This window comes from Lissotriton helveticus, chromosome 4_1, assembly GCF_964261635.1.
Source record: "Lissotriton helveticus chromosome 4_1, aLisHel1.1, whole genome shotgun sequence".
NCBI lineage: Eukaryota > Metazoa > Chordata > Amphibia > Caudata > Salamandridae > Lissotriton > Lissotriton helveticus.
Window position 1 is genome coordinate 1175349048 of NC_136063.1, and position 24522 is coordinate 1175373569.

The following is a 24522-nucleotide window of genomic DNA, read 5'->3' on the forward strand; positions in this document are numbered from 1 at the left end:
GTGGTGGCCCTCCAGGAAACCCACCTGGCCAGGAAAGATGAACTTAGACTTCGGCACCGACACTTCCCCCTCATTTATAGAGCGTCGGCGTCCACTAAACATAGAGGGGTGGCCCTCATGTTTAATTTAATTTAATTTAATTTAATTGTGGTTTATATAGCGCTAGGAATCGACTCCCGGAGGAGTATCTCCACGCTTCGACCGCTGGGGAACCCGTCCTGGCTCACCCTGAGAGATGGTCCCAGATGGGAATCTCTAAGGTGCGACCAAGCATCCCCGGCGATCTGGGGGGCCGTTGTGAAGATGAGGCAAGCTGATGCCCAGAGTTGCCGCGTGTGGTCTCTGACTAGAGTAGGCACCGAGGCGAGAATTATCGAGTCCGCTGACCCTCAGGCACCGGGGCGAGAATTATCGATCCGCTGACCCTGGTCCACGACCCTGCCGCGTCGGGAATCGAACCCTGGCCCCGGGCCGTTCTCTGCTTAGGGTCTGCCACCTCTAACCAGTGAGCCACACTTCTCCACTGTTCAAGGCGTCCCTTCACTTTCAACCTCTGGGGGTGAGCGGTGATAAGGAAGGTCGATGGCTAATGGTGAAGGGGACCTTGTATGGACGACAATGTACCTTTGTGGTTGTGTATGCCCCTAATGCTGGACAGAATGGTTTTTTACAGGAGCTGCTGGACAGGGTGGGAGACTTCGTGGAGGGGCACTTGTTCCTCTTGGGGGACTTTAACATGGTATGGGACAAAGGCATGGACAGTTCAGGAGCGCGCCGGGCGGACTCGGGGGCTTTTTCGGTTGAAACGCAACGACAAATAGAGGCTTTGGGGTTGGTGGACAGCTGGCGCTTCCTACACCCACATACTAGGGATTATAAAATTTTTTCCTCTGTCCACCGTTCTTACTCCCGTATAGATCATGTTTTTGTTAGCCAGGCGCTTAGGGGGGATACCCAATTCTCCGATGTCTTCCCGCTTTCGGTATCTGATCATAGCCTGGTGGTTCTTGGCCTGCAGTGGCATGTTGGAGGGGACGGTTGGCGAAAGTGGTACTTCCCGGAGGCGCTGACTCGAGATGAGGTGTCTTGTAAAGAGCTGCGGAAGGCTATGGGAGACTTCATGGCGCTTAACCCGCCTTCTGATACCTCGGTATATGTCACTTGGGACGCGTGCAAGGCCTACCTGCGGGGCACCTGCCTCGCCCTTAACGCCAACCTCAATAAACTTAGGAGGAAAGAAAGGGAGGACCTGGAGGCGGAACTTGCCCTTTTGGAACAAGCGCACAAATCCAACCCGTCCAGGGTGACTCTCCGACCGCTGACGGCGGTGAGGGGGAAATTGAGGGCCCACTATAATAACCGGGCTGAGTTCACCCTCCTCCGCCGCGTCTCCTACTCTCAGGGGAACAAGGTAGGGCGGCACTTGGCACGGCAACTTCGCGATAAACGCGAGAAGGATTACATTGGGGGAATACGGGACCAAGCGGGCACTCTACGGCATGGTGACGCAGACAAGGCGGATCTTTTTGGCCGCTTTTATGCTGATCTTTATGCGGGTGACGCCCTGGACCCGGAGGCTCAATCTGCATTTCTGCGTGATCTCCTGATACCGCAGGTCTCCGAAGGATGGAACGACTTGCTGGGTTCTCCCATCACTAGAGAAGAGGTTCTTACCGCCATCAAGGCGTTGAAACTTCACAAAGCGCCAGGCCCGGACGGCTACACTGCCCTGTTTTACAAAACGTTTGCGTCAGAACTTTGCGATTGCCTGGTCTCCCTCTTTAATACCATGGCATCGGAGGGCAGGACTTCTGACACTATGGCAGAAGCGTTGATCACAGTTCTCCCCAAACCGGGGAAGGATCATACTGAATGCGCCTCTTACCGGCTGATAGCACTTCTTAATCTGGACGCTAAACTGTACTCCTCTATACTCGCGGGGCGGTTGCAGGACTTGATGCCGGCTCTGGTGCAGCCGGACCAGTCCGGCTTTATCAAAGGACGGCAAACTCATGACAACTTGAGACGTGTGGTCCACCTGATCGAAAAGGCTACTAGATTTCGTATCCCGGCGGTTTTGGTAGGCCTAGACGCGGAGAAAGCCTTTGACCGCGTCGATTGGGGCTTTTTACATCGTACCCTGGTGGCTTTTGGGTTTTCACCCCGCTTCATACGAATGATTGAGGCTAATTACAGCAATCCTATGTCAAGAGTGTTGGTTAATGGCCACAGGTCCGGGCGCTTCCGTCACTCACGTGGGACACGTCAGGGATGTCCTCTCTCCCCACTCCTCTTCGCTCTCAGTATTGAGCCTTTGGCGCTTGCGATTCGGGAGGACGACCGTATCCTGGGCCTCCCCTTCTCCGGTGAACAGCATAAGATCTCGCTATTTGCGGACGACGTGCTTCTCTCGCTTAGAGATCCGGAACTATCGTTGCCATATGTTCATACGGTGCTCTCTGACTTTGAGAGGGTGGCGGGTTTCAGAGTCAACCTTGACAAATCTTATATCCTGAACTTGACTCTTCCCCCTGAGGGGGTACTCCGACTGCGAGCGCTTACCCCCTTACCGTGGTCGACCTCGTCTCTGTTGTATCTGGGAGTGCGTTTGACACCTACTCTAGGCGCCTTATTCTCGGCCAACTTTACATCAATGTTGACGACGATTCGCGCTGAACTTGAGAGGTGGAAACCGAAGTACATTTCTTGGTTGGGTAGGATTCATGCCCTCAAGATGGTCCTCCTCCCGAAGCTTCTGTACCTCTTTCAGGCGTTGCCCATACCAGTGGAGTTAGACTATTTCCGTCGGCTTAAAACTCTGATGTTGAAATATGTGTGGCAAGGGGGCAGGGCGCGACTCTCGTATGCAGTGCCGGGGTGGGGTTCCCGGACATGCACTTGTATTATAAAGCGGCGCAATTGAGAATACTAGTGGAATGGTCACAACAACTTTCAGAAAAGCATTGGCTCCATATGGATCGATGTGTGGCCGGCAGATCCATTTGGGACCTGGCCTGGAAACCCAAGGCCGACCGGCCCAGGAATGCATACATTAGCACCCCTACCAGCACGGTGTTGAAGGTTTGGGATACACTTAGTGGTGACGACCGATGGACCACCTTCCCATCTCCCTTTACCCCTATTCATTTTAACCCGTCTTTTCCTCCAGCATTGTCTGACGGATCCTTTGACGTTTGGAGGGAGGGCGGATGCCGAGCTCTTACCCACCTGTTTCATGGGGCGACACCTCTTACCTTTCATAACTGTATGCGAGACTATGGGGTTCCACCCACTGAACGCTTCCGTCACCTTCAACTCTTACACTGGGCAACATCGACTGCAGTGGGGGACGCCGCTACTAGACCACTGACGAAGTTTGAGGCTTTTATTCTTCGCACGTCCACGATGAAGGGCACGATTTCCTTCCTATATAGGATGTTATTGGATACCGCGGTTTCCCCCCGCCCTCGCTACATGGACCACTGGGAGGCTACCCTGGGTAGGGACATTTCTGACTGCGAGTGGCGAAGCCTTTGGCGGGATGTAACGACACATAACCATTCCATAGATCTTAGAGAGGCTCACTTAAAACTCTTGTTTGACTGGTATTTATACCCCTCTAAGCTGCATCGGATCTTTTCGACTACCTCAGATAGATGTTGGCGGGGCTGCGGTATGTTAGGGGACTTCCGCCACATTTGGTGGGACTGTCCCACCATCCGTCCCTTTTGGTCCGAGATCCTGTCCCATATTAAAGATGTATTGGGCTATCCGGTTCCGAATTCAATGGAATATGTGCTGCTGGGACTTAGGGACCCATTATTGGAACATCAGACTAGGGCTGATAAGCGCATGGTATGGCTGTGTTTAGGGGCGGCCAAGTTGACATTAGCGGCCGCCTGGAAGAACCCATCTGCACCGGCCATTTCGTTATGGCACGCGCGGCTGTGGCGACTCTTGAGTATGGAGAGAAAGTCTGATATATTTCTGGGGAACTTTAAAAATTTCATGTTTACCTGGGGTCCCTTAGTGAGATTCCTATCCCGAGGTCTTCCCTCTGCGGTTTGTCCCCCAGCACTTCGTGCATTAATCCTATTTCAAATTTAACCATTCCGTGTGTGAAGTTGTGTGCATGGATGATGGTCGCCACCACCAGGGGAAGGGTGGGAGGGGGTGGGGTGGGGGGATTGCGGGGTGTTGGGATGGGGTTGCCGTTTACTCTTAGTTGTGACATACCTTTCATGTGGAAGTGACCTGAGTGGCGTTCCAGACTACATATGCTTCTGGTTGGGGACGCCTCTTTGTAAACCCTTGGACAATTGCTACGGACTTGCCGCACCCTCCAAATCGGTGCTAGTTGGCGCACACGAACATAGACATGGGCGGCGACCAGCGCAATGTATAGTATATGACTGGGGTCTCTATAGCAATATTATCAGCACCCCCTGTGTGGGGATATGTGGCGGTATGTCGCCAGTTCCATTACTCTTCTCTCCCTTTTGTCTTTTTCTTACTTCTTACTTTCTATTTCACTCTTGAGCAAATAAAAAAAAAAAAATTAAAAAAAAAAATGGTGCAGTGGATGACCCTAGAGCCCTGCTAAGGGTATAGGGTGTCAGCAGGGCCCTCAGCAGAGAGGGTCCTTTTGTATGAAGTTCTCTATGTGCTAAGCATAACGCCTTAAACTTTACCCGTTGCTCAACGGGGAGCCAGTAAAGGAAGACCAAGGCATTTTTAGCCGAGATGTGTTTTAGAACATTGAGCAGCAGCTGCGCTACCGTGCTATGAACGACTTGTAGTCTTTTTGTAATATGTCATGGAAAGCCTAGGTATAGGGAATTCCCATAGTCAAGACGAGACAGTACTAAGGATAGGACAGCAATTCCTGGAAGGATGGGGGAATAGGTCTTGGATTTTTCAAAGAGTTCTGAGAATGCCATAACAGCTGGCGGTACGTTTTCTAGCTTGTGCTTCTGTAAAAAGAGAATTGCCAAGCCACTTTCCCAGGCTTTTAATGGGGGTGGGTGCATTGCCCAGACACTTTAGCCATTTGTGAGTCAGCTAGGGGTTAGGAATATTAGCCAGTACCACGATCTCTGTAATTTCCCCATTTAGTTTGAGATAGCAGCTTGCCATCCTTCACAAATAATCAACATTAGCATACGCAGGACCTGGTAGTCTATTTTAATTGGCTGCTGTCGATCAGAAAAAAACTGCACTTTAAAAGTAAATCTCGTAGTTTGAAAGCTATCTGTTGTACTAGTGCAGTTAACTATATGGGCGCTATATAGCGTTTCAGACTATATAAACTATAACTCACATGTGGATAAGGAGGCAGGCCGTCAATATGCATCCGGTACCCACGCCGACTCCTCTCTTCCTAGCCTTTGTGTGGGGCAGGGCTGATCTCTGCGCGCCGGCCGGCAGCCACACCTTGAACCAGAACTTAGCAGCACGGGAACCCGCTCGGTTCTTTGTCCGAGTTTGTACGAGCAGCCCAAGTCCAGTATTCCATTTTCAGCGAAGTCCAGTGTGTGTGCTCCAGGTGCATACAGCTCTATGCGACCGGCGTGGGGGCCACGCTCTGCAACCTAGAGTCACTCGGGGCAAGCGGGGGTCTCACGCAAAGTGTCCTGCTGGGACTGGCTGCAGCCAGGAGAGGGCAGGAAGGAAAGACTAGCGGAGGGGGAAGGTGAAGACAAGCATTTACAATGCAATGGTCTCGGCATTCTTAAAGTTAGAGCTATTAGCATTGCTCATGACATTATTTTTATTTATGTTTTTGTTTTTAAAACATAAATAAATGCCATTGTCATTTACAATGCCAATAGCAGGGCAGGAGAGCAAGCACAACGAACAAGGGGGCAGGACAGCAAGCACACCAACTAGGGGGCAGGAGAGCAAGCACAAGCAATGAGGGGGCAGGACAGCAAGCACAAGCAACGAGGGGGGGCAGGAGAGCAAGCGCAACCAACGAGGGGGGCAGGAGAGCAAGCACAACCAACGAGGGGGGGCAGGTGAGCGACCAAGCACAACCAACGAGGGGGGGCAGGAGAGCAAGCACAACCAACAAGGGGGGGGCAGGAGAGCAAGCACAACCAACGAGGGGGGGCAGGAGAGCAAGCACAACCAGCGATGGGGGGGGGCAGGAGAGCAAGCACAACCAGCGAGGGGGGGCAGGAGAGCAAGCACAACCAACGTGCGGGGGGAAGGAGAGCAAGCACAACCAACGAGGAGGGGCAGGAGAGCAAGCACAACCAACATGGGGAGGCAGGAGAGCAAGCACAATCAACATGGGGGGGGCAGGAGAGCAAGCACAACCAACAGGGGGGGGGGCAGGAGAGCAAGCAGGAGAGCCAGCACAACCAACGAGGGGGGGGGGGGCAGGAGAGCAAGCACAAGCAAGAGGGGGCAGGACAGCAAGAACAAGCAACGAGGGGGCAGGACAGCAAGCACAAGCAACGAGGGGGCAGGACAGCAAGCACGAGGTGGCAGGAGAGCAAGCACAAGCAACGAGGGGGGGCAGGAGAGCAAGCACAACCAACGGGGGGCAGGAGAGCAAGCACAAGCAATGAGAGGGGGCAGGAGAGCAAGCACAACCAACAAAGGGGGGGGCAGGAGAGCAAGCACAACCAACGAGGGGGGGCAGGAGAAAAAGCACAAGCAACGAGGGTGGGCAGGAGAACTGCTGGAAAGTATGAGAAACTGAAGCATGCCCTTTTAAGCTCATCCTACTGTTAACCAAAACTAGGACTCTGATCTTCAACACTCATTGACAGTGCGCACCCCGCCACTACAAACAAAAGGAGGTTCCTGTAAACGTCAGCAAAGTCAGTTATTGTCTGTAGTAGGGTTAGATTATCTGTTGTAAAAAAACGTGTGTGCCTGCCACTTCCTCACCTCGAGTACACAACATAATGACTGCTATAGCCATCTATAGTCTACTAGGGTATCCGGGTGTTTCAAACAATTTAGCCTGAGACCCATATTTTTGTGTACATTACCTGGCAATAGAGATTTATAATGAATTATAAGGAAAATGTCTGATATATAGGAATGTACTGTTTTGATTAGGATCTCATTTCTTTCGAAAAACATTTGTAGGCTTTGGCTTTTTTTCTACCTTCTTTTCTTTTCCTTTTTCAACTCTTTTGTTGTTACATTGCATTTGACTTAATTCTTCTTTTCTTGTTTAAATGTACGAATTGCTTGTGGTCGTTTGTGATATGCCTGTTTCTTTGAATGATTGATTGAATGTATGTCTAGTAACTTTTTGTTTATTTGTATTTGGAAAGAGTTTTATTGTACTATGTATTAACTTTGGAAAATGTATAAAAGAAACTTTATAATAAAAAGCTATCAAATAGCAAATTCCCTTGCTTGAATCTGGTTTCATGTTAAGGAAGTACATTGAAAGATAGTGATTAATGTGTTTATCAGTATTGGCATCCCAGTTTTGTTTATTGATCTTTAGGCTCAGCCTTACTGATTAGAGCCAACCCCCAGTTGTTTGGTATTATAGTGAGGTCAGGGGAGATAAAGAGGCGGCTGAGGAGGACTGTTTTCAAGATTGAGTGTCCTCACTTGAAAGCGCACATCATCGTTCCTCCGAGGTGCAGACTCTCCACTACCGAAATTTTAAGCAGGTATTCTGCCTCATTTCTTCTGCTCTGACAAGCTGAAAATTACTAATCACTTTTCTGAGGGCTCGACGGCTATAAATCTGGCCAATGAAATCAGGACAGGGACACCCATTGTATTGAGAGCACCAATATTTTTCCGAGTTCACAAGTAAGTGATGTTTAATCTTGCACTTACTTACTTTGATTAGAGGCAGGCGACGAGCGGTGACGGCGCCGCAGGGACATGCTTCTCCTCCCTGGGTACACATTCTCACAGCTACAGGCAGCAGGCCGGCCCTGCCGGTGGCACGGTAGGGCTGGTTGACCCTTAAGTCAGCTTTGCACATAGTGGGCTGAAAGCCGCAAGTGGAACAGCAGCAGCAGGCTCATAACGGCTCGGGCGATTCAGCAGCAGTCAATTGTTGTGGGGCCGGGAAACCCTCAAGAGAGACCGAGACAAGCGGAGCCTGCGGGGGGGTGCGAGAGGCGTTGGCGAGCCCATCACCGCCCCTACCCCAGACTATTTAATTAACTAATCCTGCCTCTGCCATGACTGTGCGACCCGTCTAACCATCCAGGTAAACCCGGTGTTTGCCCGCATGAGCGAGGACGCACCCAAATAATCATTGCCAATGACCAAGGGGGCACGGCAAACTAAACAAGCATTTGCAATGCAATAGGTCTCGCATTAGGAAAGTTTGAGCTATTGGTCTTGTAAATGACAATTTTTTTTATTTATGTGTTGGTTTTGAAAATAGCTAAATTAATAGCTTTTTCATTTACAATGCCAATAGTTATAACTTTCGCAAATGTGACACCTATAGCATTTGTAATGCAACATGTTTTGTATTTACGTGACTTAGATGTATTGATATTACAAATTACAATGGCTTTTAATTTTTTTAAATAATTAATACTTAAATAAAAGTGATTTTAATTTATAATGGCAATAGCTTAAACTTTTGTAAATAACTTTTGTGAAGATTATGTTCAGTGTATTTTATTGTGACGAAAATCCAAGAACAGAAGTGAAATTAACATATTTTTGTGACATTTGTAATAAAGCTTGAAACATTGAGAGAACATATTTGAACCAGTTGTTGTTGAATGGTTGCGCAGATTGATGCTGGGGTGGCGCTGAGGGGTGCTGTGGTGGTGCTGAGTGGAGCTGTGGTGATGCTGAGTGGTGCTGCTGAGTGATACTGGGATGGTGCTGAGTGATGTTGGGGTGGTGCTGTGGTGGTGCTGAGTGGTGCTGTGGTGGTGCTGAGTGGTGCTGTGGTGGTGCTGAGTGGTAATGTGGTGGTGCTGAGTGGTGCTGCTGAGTGATGCTGTGGTGGTGGTGGTGCTGTGGTGGTGCTGTGGTGGTGGTGCTGTGGTGGTGCTGAGTGGTGCTGTGGTGCTGCTGAGTGGTGCTGCTGAGTGGTGCTGCTGAGTGGTGCTGCTGAGTGGTGCTGCTGAGTGGTGCTGTGGTGCTGCTGAGTGGTGCTGTGGCGGTGCTGAGTGGTGCTGTGGCGGTGCTGAGTGGTGCTGTGGTGGTGCTGAGTGGTGCTGTGGTTGTGCTGAGTGGTGCTGTGGTTGTGCTGATTGATAATGTGGTGGTGCTGAGTGATAATGTGGTGGTGCTGAGGGGGTGAGAGGGTGAGTGAGGGTGTGTGAGGGTGGGGGTGTGTGAGGGTGAGGGTAAGGGTGAGGGGGTGTGTGAGGGGGGTGAGGGTATGTGAGGGTGAGGGTATGTGAGGGTGAGGGGTGTGAGGTTGAGGGGGTTTGAGGGGGAGGGTGTGTGAGGGTGTGAGGGTGAGTGAGGGTGTGTGGGTGAGTGAGGGGGTGTGGGGGTGTGATGGTGAGGGTGAGTGAGGGTGAGTGAGTGTGTGTGAGGGTGAGAGAGGGTGAGTGAGGGGGTGTGAGGGTGAGGGTGAGGGTAAGTGTTAGGGGGTGTGAGGGTCATAGAACAATCTCCACTGCAGCATTGTACATATCAATTAATAATAGTGCCTGCCAATGGTCATCCTACACCCATGATGGAGAAAGAAATGGAGCATCCAGTATGTAGAAGAAAATCGAGCGGAAACCAGAGAAAGAAAGTGACTGGCTCTCCTTGGAAAGAATGAACGCGGGAGATGAGGCGAATATGTCACAATGTTAGAAGACATAAAACCACATCACTGGTTAGGCAGCTGATTCTAGTACAGAGTCTGCCATGAATAGGATTATACATTTCGATTTCGGGTACCTGAAGATGCACCAGAGCTGCTGATAACCAGCCAGGCCCTACAGGGGGAGCCAGCGAGTGGGAGGGAGGGCCTGTCCTTTTGGAATGTGTAGGTGCTAAGATCGGAGTTGAAGGGATACGATAGCGATGAAGGGGTAAAAAAGGAGTTGGGAGGGTATAGAGAGAGTTAGCCGGTGCCAGGGTGTAGTTAAAACTAACAGGCAGCTGTTCCTATGCACAGGGCGTCTGGATGCTCATCTTCATAACCACAATGGAGTGAGTCAGCCAGTCCCACCACACCGGAGTAGTGTACAATATAATCATGATAAACTCTGTGTCACAAAAGTAAGCACCCGGGTTCTCCTTGTAATGAGCTGCATTCATACTATAGCCAGGTGTTTATTTTAAATTTCTGTAATGAAGGAAAACACAAAACTAATAGTATTTAATTAACTAATCAGGGGGCCTGAAAGTGGCGCTGATTCTGAACAAAGAAATGCAAGCTCAAAGTGAAAGCTGCACCTTTAATAAATAAATAAAGGCACACTGCCATGAACTGTGTTAGTGGCGTTCACCTCTGCTACTCCTTTACATTAGAATTGAAAGCGGCTCCGTGAAGTTACATTTTAAGTCAAAGTGTTGCCGTGCAAACTCAGGAACTAAGAGGGAATGGTGCGTGGTGTTTCAAGCTGCTTGCTTAGTACTTACTCAAAACTACGGTCTGCAAAATAAACCAGCAGGCAAAGAACAACAAGGGAGGAAGGGTGACGAGACGCATGGGAAGCAGCAGCCTTTGATGTGCCGCCGGCCATGCAGTGAATAATTAGGGGAGGAGAAATGCCGGCCTGAGGCCGGTCTCAAAGCAACAGATGGCTGTGGGGTATGACAAAAGGAGAGAAAGCCTGTGAGCTTGTGAAGCTACAAGCACTACACGATTCATAGCACTGCCCATGACTCAACACCAACCCCATTAGCTCTATGGTCTCTACACACCATCTTAATATTATGGCAAAATACCAGTTATGTTGCAGTGCCATTTTATAGCCTATTTCTAATCCATATCACTTCATAGGCATATCCCCAATCTGCTAGCACAAATCGTTCCCCTGTGGTTAAATACATTTCCAAAGTCTGAAAACCGTTTGCGATGGGGAATTACGTAAGCAAATTACTAATATGGGCAGAGAGTGTGTAGAGCTTAAAGATGAACTATAATATAGTATAGTTTGTTGAGTGAGGCGCACATGCTTGCTGCCTGTAGCTGGACCATAAAATACTGCTTTGTAGATGACCAGCTATTTTTCTGCTTAATATGTATAAATGTGTTGAACAGTTTGCTCTATGGTTGTGTTAAAAAAGTATAATGCGATTAATGGATCGTGATAAGTATTAATTATAAGAAGCTATTGGGCAGAAGATAGATGTTTGTGCTTTGGAGAAAAACCTTTTGTATTTATGAAGACAAAATAAATAAAAAATATGTGGTGTATTTGGGCAGCAATAAACTAGATCGTAAGTCACAAAGAGAAAGCAAACTACAATAAACTCGATAGCAAGTTAAGCACAATAATCCCAAAACGTGGGGAAATCAAACACCATAAACACAATCGAAAGTTACAAAGGCAAACAATACCTTCACAGGTTACAAAACAAAAAGAAAACCAAACTATACCATTACAGCTGAGGCTACCGCAATGTGTTAAACAAGCAGCAATGACAAAACATAGTAAATAAACATGTAAAATCAGACGTCATCACGAAGGAAGGAGAAATGCAAGTCACGGCCGGCCGGCCGTGAAAGCCTTTGATGCTGCAGGGAACTGAAAGAACGGCCGGCCGGCCGTGAAAGCCTTTGATGCCGCAGGGGGTAGAGCGGCACCAAGCTGGGCAACAGATGGCTGACAATTTCATGCTGTGCACGCGCATTTTAGGTCAATGCGCTTGCGCATTGACTTAAAAGCGCACGGGCACAGCACCAAATCGCCAGTTGGGTAAAGTCTGTTTAAGTGCCTATAGTCTCGCTCTGCTCAATGCGCATGCGCATTGAGAGGCGAGACCTAAAAACACGACTGCCACTCGCCGCTGCCTACGCAGATAGTTAGGGATACACAGTTGCAATCACGTGAAGATAGGCAAGAAAAGCGAGCACTCACCGGAGGACTCGGCAGCTTCTCGAGTTCTTCCGGCAGCGGTCGGGCAGAAATGGCGGCAGAAAAGCGCCGCCATTTTCCTATTCGGGGGCGTGGTTTTTACTGTTGAGTGATGGATGACGTCACGGAATTAAAAACTGCAAAAAACACGCCCCGAATCCAAAAAAGACGGGGCTTGAACGGAGTGACGCCCCTCTCCTCCAATGGCTGGCCTCGATTTAGGAAGCTAGCCAATGGTGAAGAGGGGCGGGTTCAAGCCACTGTACTAAGAAACATAAAATCTCGGCTGCGCGACACTGCTGCGCAGTGTACGCTAGACCGAGACCTAATAAAGGGAAAGCTTGAAAGAAAGTAGGGAGGACCGTGTGCACAGCCCCGCCTTGATCCTTTTTCCCTGCATCTAAATGCACACAACATGTCGAGTAAGAACTATAGCTAATCACAACCACTTGCCAACACAGGCGCAAGCATTGTATGTAAATTCTTGAATGATGACTAGAAAGGACCTGACCTGCTATCAGCCTACTTCATTAAGTGGTTTATAATGAGGCTCCCTCCCAAAGCCAAAATGTATGTGCTGCCACTGACTGTGGTGGTCTAAAGGAAACTGGGAAAGTAATACTCACAGTAATACTGCGGCAACAAATAACAAACAAGCACTTGCAGTGCCATAGGTCTCGCATTTGCGAGAGTTTGAGCTATTGGCATTGTTACGGATAATGCCTTTTATTTATGTGTTTATAAAACCTGCAAGCGGCAGTTTAGCAGCGCTTACAGGTTTTGTAAACACATAAATAAAAGGCATTATCATTTACAATGTCAATAGATCTAACTGGCAAATGCGAGACCTATGGCACTGCAAGTGATTGTTTGAGGTGTGAACGTCTGATCCTTGACAGCTACAAGAGTAGGAACCATTATATTATAAACGTGCAGGGCTGGGAAAACCACCAATAAAATCATAGCAAGTAGAAAAATGACTAGAGTTTACTTTGGTTCAATTTACCACTCCAGCCCAAAATTAGTCAAGTTCAATGCATGGAAGAGTATTAGTTATCACCCCAGTCCAGTACAGACATTTAAAAAATATTTTCATTGGATTTGTGTACCTCCAAGTAGCCTGTCACAAAACAAATACAACGTTTTGTCGGGCAGAATGGAGAAGAGTTGTTTTCTACAATGGTTCTCTGCAGTAGTGTAAATAAGCCATCAGAAAGTTCTTAATGTGACTAATTGCTTCTAGTGTTTCCCAGGTCGTCCTGCAGCCAAATATCAAAATAATGCATGTTTAGTATGCCTGAGTCAATCGGTTGGAGGTTTAGGTTCGGACAAAAGTTCGGGTGGAGTTGCCAATTTGTAGTGTAGCAGACACTGGATGGAGAAGGAAGATAACACACACTGAGCTGTGACCCGCTGCTTTAAAGCTTCTTTACATTTATGTGCAAAGTGGCAGCCCTTCTCCCACACGAAGAAGTCCTGTTACTGAAAAGGGGCAAACATGAGATGAGCACACACTGACAGGAGCCCAGCACAATGCACAACCTACCATCTCTTTTAACACAATGCATTTGCATGCACCACACAATTGTAGTAGTACTAGTGGCAACAGTGCAGGTCCTAGGCCTTCTGAGGCCCCGGGCGAAAGGGAAGATGTGAGGCCCCTCTAATTGCATATTGTGTCGCAAGAAGTGACATCACAGAAAGTGACTTCGCAGGACTTTTGATCTTAGTTATTTGGCATCACTGAAGCAAACTAATGTGGATATATACCTTCAGTATAATAATCATTGCGCAATAGATGATCGAATGGCAAAAGCACCATAAAGTCACAGGATCAATGATCAGACACCACCACCACCACACTTCAACTCATACTAATGCAGACAAACTGTGAGAAGACCTCACTGGAGGAGAAAAAGAGCACACATGAAAAGGAGATGAAGAAAAAAGTAACACTACAGGACGTATCTGACTAGGATCACGTCCATTGGTGACTCATCTTGTTCATAATTAAGGGTCCCTGTTTTCCGTTTTTACTGATTTTGACAGATAAATACAGATAGAAAACATTTCTTTTCCTTTCTTGTCTGTATTTATTTTTAAATGTGGATAAAAACGGAAATTGGGTTGCTTTTTGAGTAACTCTAAATACTGCCTGCCATGGCTGCCAGGCCAGTAGCTGTGTGGATTGATATGTTACGGGGCTAAAAAAGAAAGGTAGATATGCACAAGGTTGATTCTGAAATTAGCATATTTCCTTTTAAGTGCATTGATTTATCTTTTGCAGGCAGTGTTTACAGCATTGAAACATGATAGGCATTCAATTATGACAGCATATTTATCGGTTAAATAAACGTGGAAATATAGTAATTTCAGCTTCATTTTTCCACAAAACCAGAAATAAATATGGATAAATACAGATAAAATTGGCAACAAATAAATGTGGATAAATACAGACAGAAATGGCAAAAAAATAAATACCATAAAACCGGGAGCCCTATTCATAATGTACCACATCATACTGGAGAAAAACACATCTCACACCAAAACCCCCAAACTAAAGCTCCTAGGCTCACTAGGTTACTATGTTATTGGGTTTCTGCAGTGATTTGCCATGGAAATATATATGTTCACAACAAATTAATTGGTGAGAATGTATGGCAAATCACCAACATACTCAAGCACCATGTGGCACACACTCATCTTTTTCCTCACGCACCAAAAGCTACAAGCAAAGAGGTGTCATGATTACTAGTAAAGTTCTGAAAAAAAATCACATAACACATTTCACAGCACGGGTCACGGTGAGCCTTCAGTGCAAATGCAAATGCAGAGGCGTGGGGTCATGGGGTGTGGCGGCCCAGCAGCCAGGCTGAGTGAGCAGCAAATGTCCGGCCCGTCAACGGGTAGTGACTTCTCACCCGGCCAGTCCAACCCTACCATAGACGTGTGACGGTGTGAGCGCCGCGGCGTGTGCAGCTGCGCTGCCTGCAACGTAGATCGGCGGTTCAATGCACCTGACGCTGGCGCCTGGCTGCCGAAGGGGAAGGCACGGTATTTTTCTATCGAGAGTTATTGAGCGTGGAAGAGGACAGTAGCAGTGCTGTAGCACGCACCCATTGTTGTATATAGCGCTGCAAGGCCAATATGGGCTTTGGGCACGATAAAACACACTGCGCTGCAAAACATGAGGCCCACGATAAAACGCTGCATGGTTATCAATGCATGGTTAAACTTATCAATGAGGCAAGAAAACAGCAGCTGAACGTTGCCTGTAGGCTTTGTGGTGAACTTAAGTTTCCCATGAATTTGGAAGATTCGGCTGTTAGCCTGAGACTATCCCCTAAAGCAGGGGGGTTTTTTGTTGCAATTTTATAAAGCTTTACATGAGCACCAGTTCAATTACAGAATTCCAATAGACCGTCACCTGATTCAGGCAGGACCACCGATTTTGTAAGCCATAAAATGGCTTAATGTTGTCTGTCGCCCGCTTGAAATTCCCTCTCCCTAAATAGAGCTCAACGTGTGACATTCATTCTCTTGATTACTTGTTTTTATTACGTTTTTTTTAAATTCTCCCGCTTTCTTCTTCTAAAATATTAGCATGGCTGCATAAGGCCACAATAATTTTTTAAGCACGGAGATTAGGTGATATGCCTAGAATCAAAGCATGTTGAGCGAGGCGAGCCGACTTCGAGATTCAAACCTGGTTGCCCACTTCGAGTGTTCGGTGTTCCGGCAAACTCAAAAAATGTGCAATATGCGGCTGAGGCAGATTCATTGAGAATATATGAAGGCCTCAGTATCGCTCGCTCGCTACGTTGTACGCAATCATCATCATGTATATATAATATAGCAGGAGGTCTCATTTCTTACCTTAAGACGTTAACCAACTTACACCAATCAACAACGAACGGGGCCCGCGTCCCGAACCGACTCCCGACTCCACCCTCCTCCTGGCCAGGGAGCGCACGTACGGGGTGCGGGGTGCATGCTGCGTCACAGTGCTGTTAACTGCAGAGCGGGGGCTGGCCAAAATGATGTCAAGGGCCGTCATTGGTAGCGCTTTCGCGCGCTACCAAATTGACGGCCCTGAGACCCACATCATTAACGCCCTGGCCTGGCGCCCGCGCACTGCGCACGGCAGACGGCACCACCACCACCACTAAGGCACCACCAGGCTAGGTGGTCACTAAGTTAGGTGGTGGGGTGCGTGCACGGTGACTGACGGACTGCCTTACTGTAAATTATTGCCTCAGCTGCGCGAGTGCGCACAGCGCTTTTTTACCTAATTTCATGACGGGCCGGCCGGCGGTGGGCCCCCTGTTCTGCGATCTACTGCGGGGCCGGCGGCGGGGCCCCCAGGAGCACAAGGCCCCGGGCAGCTGCCCATACCGCCCATGCCTAGGACCGGCCCTGAATATCAACATAACATGCAGTTATGTTATACATGGTGACTAAAAATATGTGCACAGTGACAGTATATCAAGCACAGCATGTGGAGCAGGACTCGTACAACCAAGGCTACTGGGATTACGTGATGCTGCCACTTTTCTTTGCATAATTAAGGATTTGCCGCATTTGCCACATAATTTATCATCTGCTACATCATTTTCTGATTTTACCAAAAAATGCTTCTGGCGCTTACATTTCAAAATGTACTAAAAATGCAGCAACGGGGGCATGGCTAACAGCCGATCGTGATGGCTGACTAGTTGAAGAGCTCCAGGGTCGGTGTAGCCCTTCACACTAATCCATAATCATAATCCGTCATTCCAAGTCACTTCGGGGGCCTGAGCTGCGGTCTGGAGCCGGGCGGCACAGATCGGCGAAACTCCGGTTTGATTCCGGCATCGGGAAGCAGTGGTAAACGTGTGCAGTCCACGGAGGCCTGCTGACTCTCCAGAGTCCAGGGCCTCGCGTGAATAGAGACCGGCTCCTGCGGCAGGAAAGTGGCGGACCGTGGCAAAAGTGATCAGGCGGGCGGAGACGCGGCCAAAGCAGCAGCGCGACATACGGCGAGCTGATCACCCCCCGGGGGGCCAGAACTGACAACGGGCAGAAAACAACAGATCGGGAGACGCGGCTAACGGGCGGTGAGACACACAGCTTTAACACCGGCTGGGGGCCCTGACATAAATAAGCCACGATCACTCTCGGCCTGCTAAGAGCAACATTAAAAAAGCATTGGTAGCAGCAAAGGAGGTGTTGGTGGCGGTGGGAGTGTGGGGTCGCCTACGGTTCCGGAGCCCCCCCCTCCCCACCCTCCGGTGGTAATAGGGCATGATCAGAAAGCGGCTGGATAACCGGAACATCAACTTTGTGGGGCATCTTGAAGGGTTATTGCGCCCCAGGAGATAAAGGCTCAGTCGATGGAGGATGGGCATAAGCCTGGCAATCGAGTACAGTAGCAGGCAATAAAACCGGCCTTCAGGACCGAGCAAACACAGCACGGAGGTGCTCCTCACGCAAACTAAGCAAACTACAGCTCTTCTACGCGCCAACACCAGTGCAAGAATCTGCGCCCACCAGCCCACAAAGCCAGCACGCCACGAGGGCAATTGCAGCGGTGCGTAGCAAATTTGCGGCTGTCGACGCCATGACGGGCTGAGGCCCGCGAAACCACTCAGCACAAGCCAAGCTGGATAAATATGCCTACGAGAAGGGCCTTCCATAACAAGCAGAGGTGCAAGTATCCACGGACAAAGGGGTGGAAGGCGAAGGATCAAAAAAGGTGACGCTGGAAGACATTATGGCGGCACTCTTGAGCGTCCAAACAACAGTAGGGACGATTTCAACGGATATTACGCTACTCCGAGCAGATTTCCACAAAATGGCTGACCGGGTGAAGGAGGTGGAGATAGTCACTAAATCCTTGGTGACGGACACAGCAGGATTGCAAACTGCGCTATCTCGAATGGAGGTGGAAAATAGGCAACTAGCGGAAAAACTCGATGACCAAGAAGGGCGCTCCCGCCGGAATAACGTACGCATCCTTGGTATTCCGGAAAGCGAAGGAGCCTGAGCCATGGATCTATACGTAGAGGAATTGGTGAAAACACGCCTGCAGCCCAAAGGCCTCTCCAGTTTTTCTCAGTCGAGAGGGCACATAGGGTTCCAGGCGGGAGACCCAAGTCAGGGGCGCCCCCCAGACCGGTGCTCGCTAGACTTTTTAAATTTCCGTGACCGGGATGCCATACTACAAACAGCGAGAGTTTCCCCAACAATCCAGATCAACAATTCACAAATTGCCTTCTTCCCGGACTATACAGTTGCAGTATCGAGACGTAGGCGCAGTTTTATGGAGGTGAAAAAGGCGATGCGAGCGCAAGAATTGCCCTATTCTATGCTGTTCCCTGCCAGGCTCAGGGTGGTAGCAGAAGGCAAGACGTGGTTTTTCGAGACCCCAGAAGCGGCACACAACTGGCTGGAAGGTTGGCGACGAGTTGGTAATCCGAGACACAAGAATAGGGGCCGTCGCAGCAACGGAGAAGAAGGAAACGCACACAGCCAAGCAACAAAAAGCGCGGATCTGACCCACTCACCACGGTCAGATATAGAGGAGGCAGACTAAGGATAAACCGGCGACCCGGAAATTGCCCGGGATTTAAACTGCTTCACAAGAAGGTACCGATCGTGCAGGCCTTGGACACTGGATTGAGACGGGCCATGGAGGGAAGGAAGCACTGGGCCTCCACTGGACTCTTTCCCCCGTCAAGCAAGTACTATGGTTGGGGTTGGGAAGAAGCACTCTGCTGAGTTGGGGTGGCGGGCAGTTGTAGGTTCGCCAAGCAGGGAGGCAGGGAGGGTGGGAGGGACCCAGGGTGAGGGGGTAGCTGGGTTGTTTCATTTTGTTTGTATGGTAGCGAAGGCAACATGTTGCTTTAGTGAAGGTGCATTGCAGGTCAGGTTCATTTCGGTTTGCACAACACAACTCTCATCCATAGATGGCTACACAAGTGACAGGTACACCTGAGACTCATCAGACACAACCCCCCCATCAGTCAGCCCTAACCGTTTTGACATGGAATGTCCGGGGATTGGGAGACAGGGTGAAGAGAGGTCTGGTACTGCAGTACTTGAAATGATGTAATCCGGCGATAGTTCTACTGCAGGAGACACACTTGGTGGGCTCGGCTTCAAAGGCGATGGATAGGTGGGGTTATAAGATTGTGGCACATGCAGACTTCTCTTCGGGTTCTAGAGGAACAGGGATCCTTGTAAGAAAAAATTTCCCGCTGGTATGCCAGCAGATGTGAGTCGATGATCAGGGCCGCTTTGCGGCCGTAACATGCCAATGGGAGGGTCGTCTTTTTAATTTTGTTTCTGTATATATCCCTCCTGCCCTACAGGCTATGGCACACTCTACCCTCTCGGCATTCCTATTGACTTTACCTGTAGCGACGTTGGTGATAGGGGGCGACTTCAATGATATTATCGATGATGAGATTGATAGATACCCGCTCACAACAGTGGTACGAGGGGGAGGGCGACTGCTGGGATTGCTGGACGCCCTGGGGCTTACAGATTGCTGGAGGTACAAACACCCTTATGATAGACAGTATACCTATTACTCTGCGGCCCATAATTGTCTCTCCCGGATTGATTATGTTCTGATGTCCGCAGATGGCTTACAAGGCATTGAGGAGGCGGATATCCGCCCCAGGGGTATTTCTGGTCGCTCCCCATTGCTACTCACGTACACAAACCACCGTATGCATAGGCGGCGCATGTTCCCGGTTCACGCGGGATATTTACAGGTTGCCCCCCTTATGAAGGATCTAACCAAAACCACCAAACAATTTTTTCAAGAAAATACTGGCTCCGTGGACTCCCACAGTCCCCTATGGGAGGCCTACAAAGTAGTTTTGCGCGGGCAGGCGTTGGCCTCCATCACTGGCCATAAGCGAACACAGCGGCGGGAACTAAACACCCTTGAGGAAGATCTTGCCGCCGCAATAATGGAGCAGGAAACTCACCCTTTGCCGAGGGCAGCCCAGGAGGTTCGCCTTAAACGAACCACCTGGGTGACATATCAGAAAGAAATGGTAAAAAACACACTCCAGACGCCCCGTCACAGAGTCTACGAGTTAGGGGATAAAGCGGGGAAGATGTTGGCCTGGCTGGACAAAAAAGAAAAAGCGGTGTGGAAGGGGAGCGCCTCTCAACTCGACAGGGCGGCGCCCGAGCAGGGACTCGATGACTGCTGACCCTCCCGCGTCCCTGACGACCAGGACTCTTCCTCTCTCTCTTTCCCTGCAGGAAACGGAACCACCAGCGGGGTCGCGCAACGAACTGGAAGTGAACTCCTGTGACCCCGGAAGTCCCGCCCCCGTCATCAGCCCGACACACAGAAAAGCCGACGACGAAGAGAGGAGAGCGTTCAAGGCGGCGGACTCGTGGCAGGAGACAGCGTGCGGAGAACCTGAGACGGAGATCGGAAGGAGCAAGAGCGGAAGCGAAGAGGAGGAGGATGTCTGGACCGAAGATTGGTGGAGTCCTCAGGAGGTTGCTGGAGCGCGGCCGCAACTCACTGGAGAGTTGCGGTGGGGCACGTGAATACACTGTCACCTTTTCTCCGTGTCTCCCTTTAGATATTTGTATATTAGCTGTACATAGATCCCCTCAAGGACAGTACACTGCTGCACTGTATATACGTAGTCGTTTCACTGCACTTAGCCCGTTGTATCATAACCCCTGCACTACCCCCTCACCGGAGCAAGCTCGTCCCACTCCTCTCTCTCGTCTACCCCCTTTCTTGAAACCTCCCTCTTCCCCCTCACCCTCACGTTCTCTTTGGCCCCCACACAGCCCGGTGGTTGGTGACAGTACTCCGACGGTCCACAAGCAGAAAAGGACTAACTGCCCTCTTCTCTCTCTTTCCCCTCCGAGGCGACACCGGATCCCGGCCTTAGACCAGAAACCAACCCGAAGACCTCCTCACCCGGACGGACAAGAACGGACTTCAAGCCACCCAGCCTCATCTTCTGACAACCCCTCTTGTTTACCGTGCTTGAGAACAATAAAAACAGCTGAAATAGCGCAATACATCCGGCCTCCACGCCTGTTATTCCGGTCCGCACGTACCCCTATTCCACAAGCGGGTAGAGTCATCGCACAACTAACGTTTCCCACGGGGTCTATGACCTCAGACCCTGGGGCCATAGTTGGTCTCCTGGCCGATCATTTTGAAAACACTTATGCTCCCTAAGCGCCCTACACGGTGGAGGAAGCATACGATTATATCAAAGCTCTGACGATCTCTCGCCTTTCCCCAGAAGCGGTGCTCCTATCGGAGGCGGACATCACCGCGGATGAAATATAAGAGGCGACTTATGCGCTCGCGTCTGGCAGGGCGCTGGGCCCCAATGGGCTTCCGGTGGAATTATACAAGAAAACTGTGTAAACAACGGCCCCCTTCCTACTAAATATGTTCTCTGATAGTCTAGAAGCTGGGGAACTGCCTAGGGATCAACACCTCGCCACGATTGTCCCGATCCATAAACCTGGCAAGACTGGGGCATCCTGTGCTTCCTACCGCCCTATATCCTTAATAAACGCAGAACCAAAGATCCGTGCCAAATTACTGGCATTGCGACTGGCCCCCCATCTTGCCACTTTGGTACATCCAGATCAGTCTGGCTTTATGCCACATCGCAGTACAGCGCTCAACCTGCGCCGCTTGCAGGCGGTGCTGGCCCGCCTGGAACACATACAAGTACATGCTGTCCTTCTCTCTCTTGACGCCACTATGGCGTTCGATACAGTGGAATGGCCTTACCTGTTCGCGGTGCTCCAACACATGGGCTTTGGCCCTAAGTTCTGCGCCTGGATTAGTCTCCTCTATGCCAAACCCCTGGCTCATGTGGCGGCTAAAGGACACATCTCTAGGGATTTCCCACTCGGCGGACAAGGTAGGGATGCCCGTTATCCCCCTTGTTATTTGCACTGATCCTTGAGCCGTTAGCAATTTGGATCCGGTGGGAACCCTCTATCAAAAGTATCCGGTGGTCCGCAGTATCGGAAGATCGCATATCTTTATAATCAGACAACATACTTCTTTATCTCACTTCCCCCAAAAAATCAATTCTAGAGCTTCTGAATGTATGTGAAAAATTTGGGAGAGTGTCGGGATACAGGATTGATTGGACTAAATCTGTCCTCTTTGTTCTTGCTGGCCTCCCGCCTCTGCTCCCTGCGAGCTGCCCTTTACGACCTACCGGGTCGGCGTTCAAATACCTGGGTGTTTATGTTACACCAAACCCAGATGAATTCTACACTTTGATTTTGAAACCCCCACTGGACCGTTTCAAACGAGATGTGAAGGTGTGGCGGTCCCTCCCCCTCACGCTCCTGGGCAAAGCAGCTTCCTGTATCTCCTGGAAAATACTCCGTTCCCGGTCCAGGCCTCCTTTTTCACAGCGATCGCGGCAGCGGTCTCTAGCCTATTATGGGATGGGAAACCAGCGCGTATTGCACAAAGTAAGCTGGTAAAAGACTGGTATGATGGAGGCATCGCACTCCCAAATATCGAACTGTACTACTGGGCTGCCCACCTCAAGCAAATCAATTACTGGTTGCATGCCCCACGGACTGAACCAGCATACTTAGTAGACAGACAATGCTTGGAGTCCAGAGGACTGTTGGGGAACCTCTACAGTCGTCGTGTGCCTTCAGACCTATTAGGCCCTACACGCCACTCGGTGCAACTCTGGTACAAAGCGCATAGGCACCTTCAATGTTCTGATCTTATCACGCAAATGACACCATTGTGGGACTTGCACAGGTTGGGTTCTTTACGCTGCAGTAAGGGGTTCCAGGCCTGGGACAACATAGGTATTTCAGTGGTAGGAGACCTTTGGAAGAAACGCAAGGTGGTGGACTTCTCTTTCCTGCAAACCAATTACGATATGGCACGGACGGAGCAGTTTAGATATATCCAAATTCGACATGCGTTGCAAACAGCCATCCCGGCAGGGATGGACCTGCAGGAATCCACCCCTCTTGAAGATAGGTTGCTGACGGAGCATATGTCGTGCAAAGCAACATCCTTTACATATCGTAAGTTGGTTAACAACCTTCCTGACATGACATCCAAACTGAGGCTGAATTGGTGTCGTGATATTGGTGAATTCGATGACTCGGAGTGGCAGGAGGCCCTTTCCTCCCCACGGGAGACGGCTATCCCCTCCAGGCTCAAATTAGTCCAACTGAAAATATTACACCGCACATACTACACCAGAACGATCCTTTACAAGATAGGGAGGGCAGCACATGTGTATTGTCTCTGTGGATGTGGAGAGGAGGGGACATTCTATCATACTATATGGGACTGTGGTCGGGTGGCACTGTACTGGACTGCTGTGATGCACACCATCTCCCAGACCCTAACTGTTTCCCTGCTGCCCGATCCCCGGCGCTGTTTGTTGAATGTATGGGAAGTAACTGACATAACTCATCGCCAACAGGATTGGGCCATGTTGGGCATGATGATGGCGAAACGTAATATTGCCAGGCTGTGGGGCTCTGATATGCTGCCTACGCTAAGGGGCTGGTGCGGGGACATGGATGAAGCAATGGTGGCCGAAAATGCGGTATTTGTCCACCGCGGATGCCCTGGGAAGTGGGAGCGAATATGGGGTGCATGGAATAAGTTCAGGGGTGATATATGCGAGCCCCCGCGACTAGACGAGGATGAGGTCACCACAGATTGAGAGTTGTAATTACGTGCATGTATGCAGTTTTATTGCTGCATCCAATCTACCTGAACTCCTACTGATTTGAAGATGCTATACTAAATGGACCTGACTGTAAATGTGATGTATATGTTTTATGATGCTGAAACTGTATGTTTAATCACCTTCCATGTTTCAGTCAATAAAAACATGTTTAAGAAAAAAAAATGCAGCAACATGGGCTACTGCATAATGGAAGACCCTTGCCAAAGGTTGACTTGTAACCTTTCAGTAGGTTATTGCTGTATTTGAATGTATGAATTTGAATGTATTTGAATGTTAAAGAGTTACTGAAACCTTTGATGTAACAGTATTAAAATGGATGAAAATGACAACATAATGTAGCAATACTGTTACAAAATATCATTAATGCCACATAATTTGCCCTTTCTTGCTGCATAATTTTGTCAACTCTGCCACATACCCTGGTCCTCTCCTGCCAGATAATTCCAGTAGGCTTGTGTATAGCCAAATGTCACTGCAATTATAAGAGTATGCTACTGCAGTGTTCTCTATATAATAACGGAATAAACACACTTGTCCAATACCACCTGCCTTATCATTTGAAGGACTCAGCAAAGCACATTTAATTTCTAATTGAAAGGGATCAAAATAACTATCAAAAAGTGTGACAGTATTGCCTATCAAAGTTAGTTGGCCACAGGCAGAGAAATCGAAGGAAAGGCCACATGTTTAACTAGTTGAGCAAATTCAGAGCTTATAAGCAAGTTTGCAGAACAAGATTCTTTAGGAAGCATATAAGCCTACGCAAACCTCAAACACTTATAAGACCAGGGAAGGGG

General features: G+C 49.3%; 1 protein-coding gene across 2 annotated transcripts in view; it reads right to left on the reverse strand.

Moving 5' to 3' along the window:
* PIGN (phosphatidylinositol glycan anchor biosynthesis class N) overlaps nt 1-24522 on the reverse strand; it is a 1090233-nt gene that overhangs the window by 961960 nt on the left and 103751 nt on the right. The gene's annotated exons all lie outside the window — the stretch shown is intronic.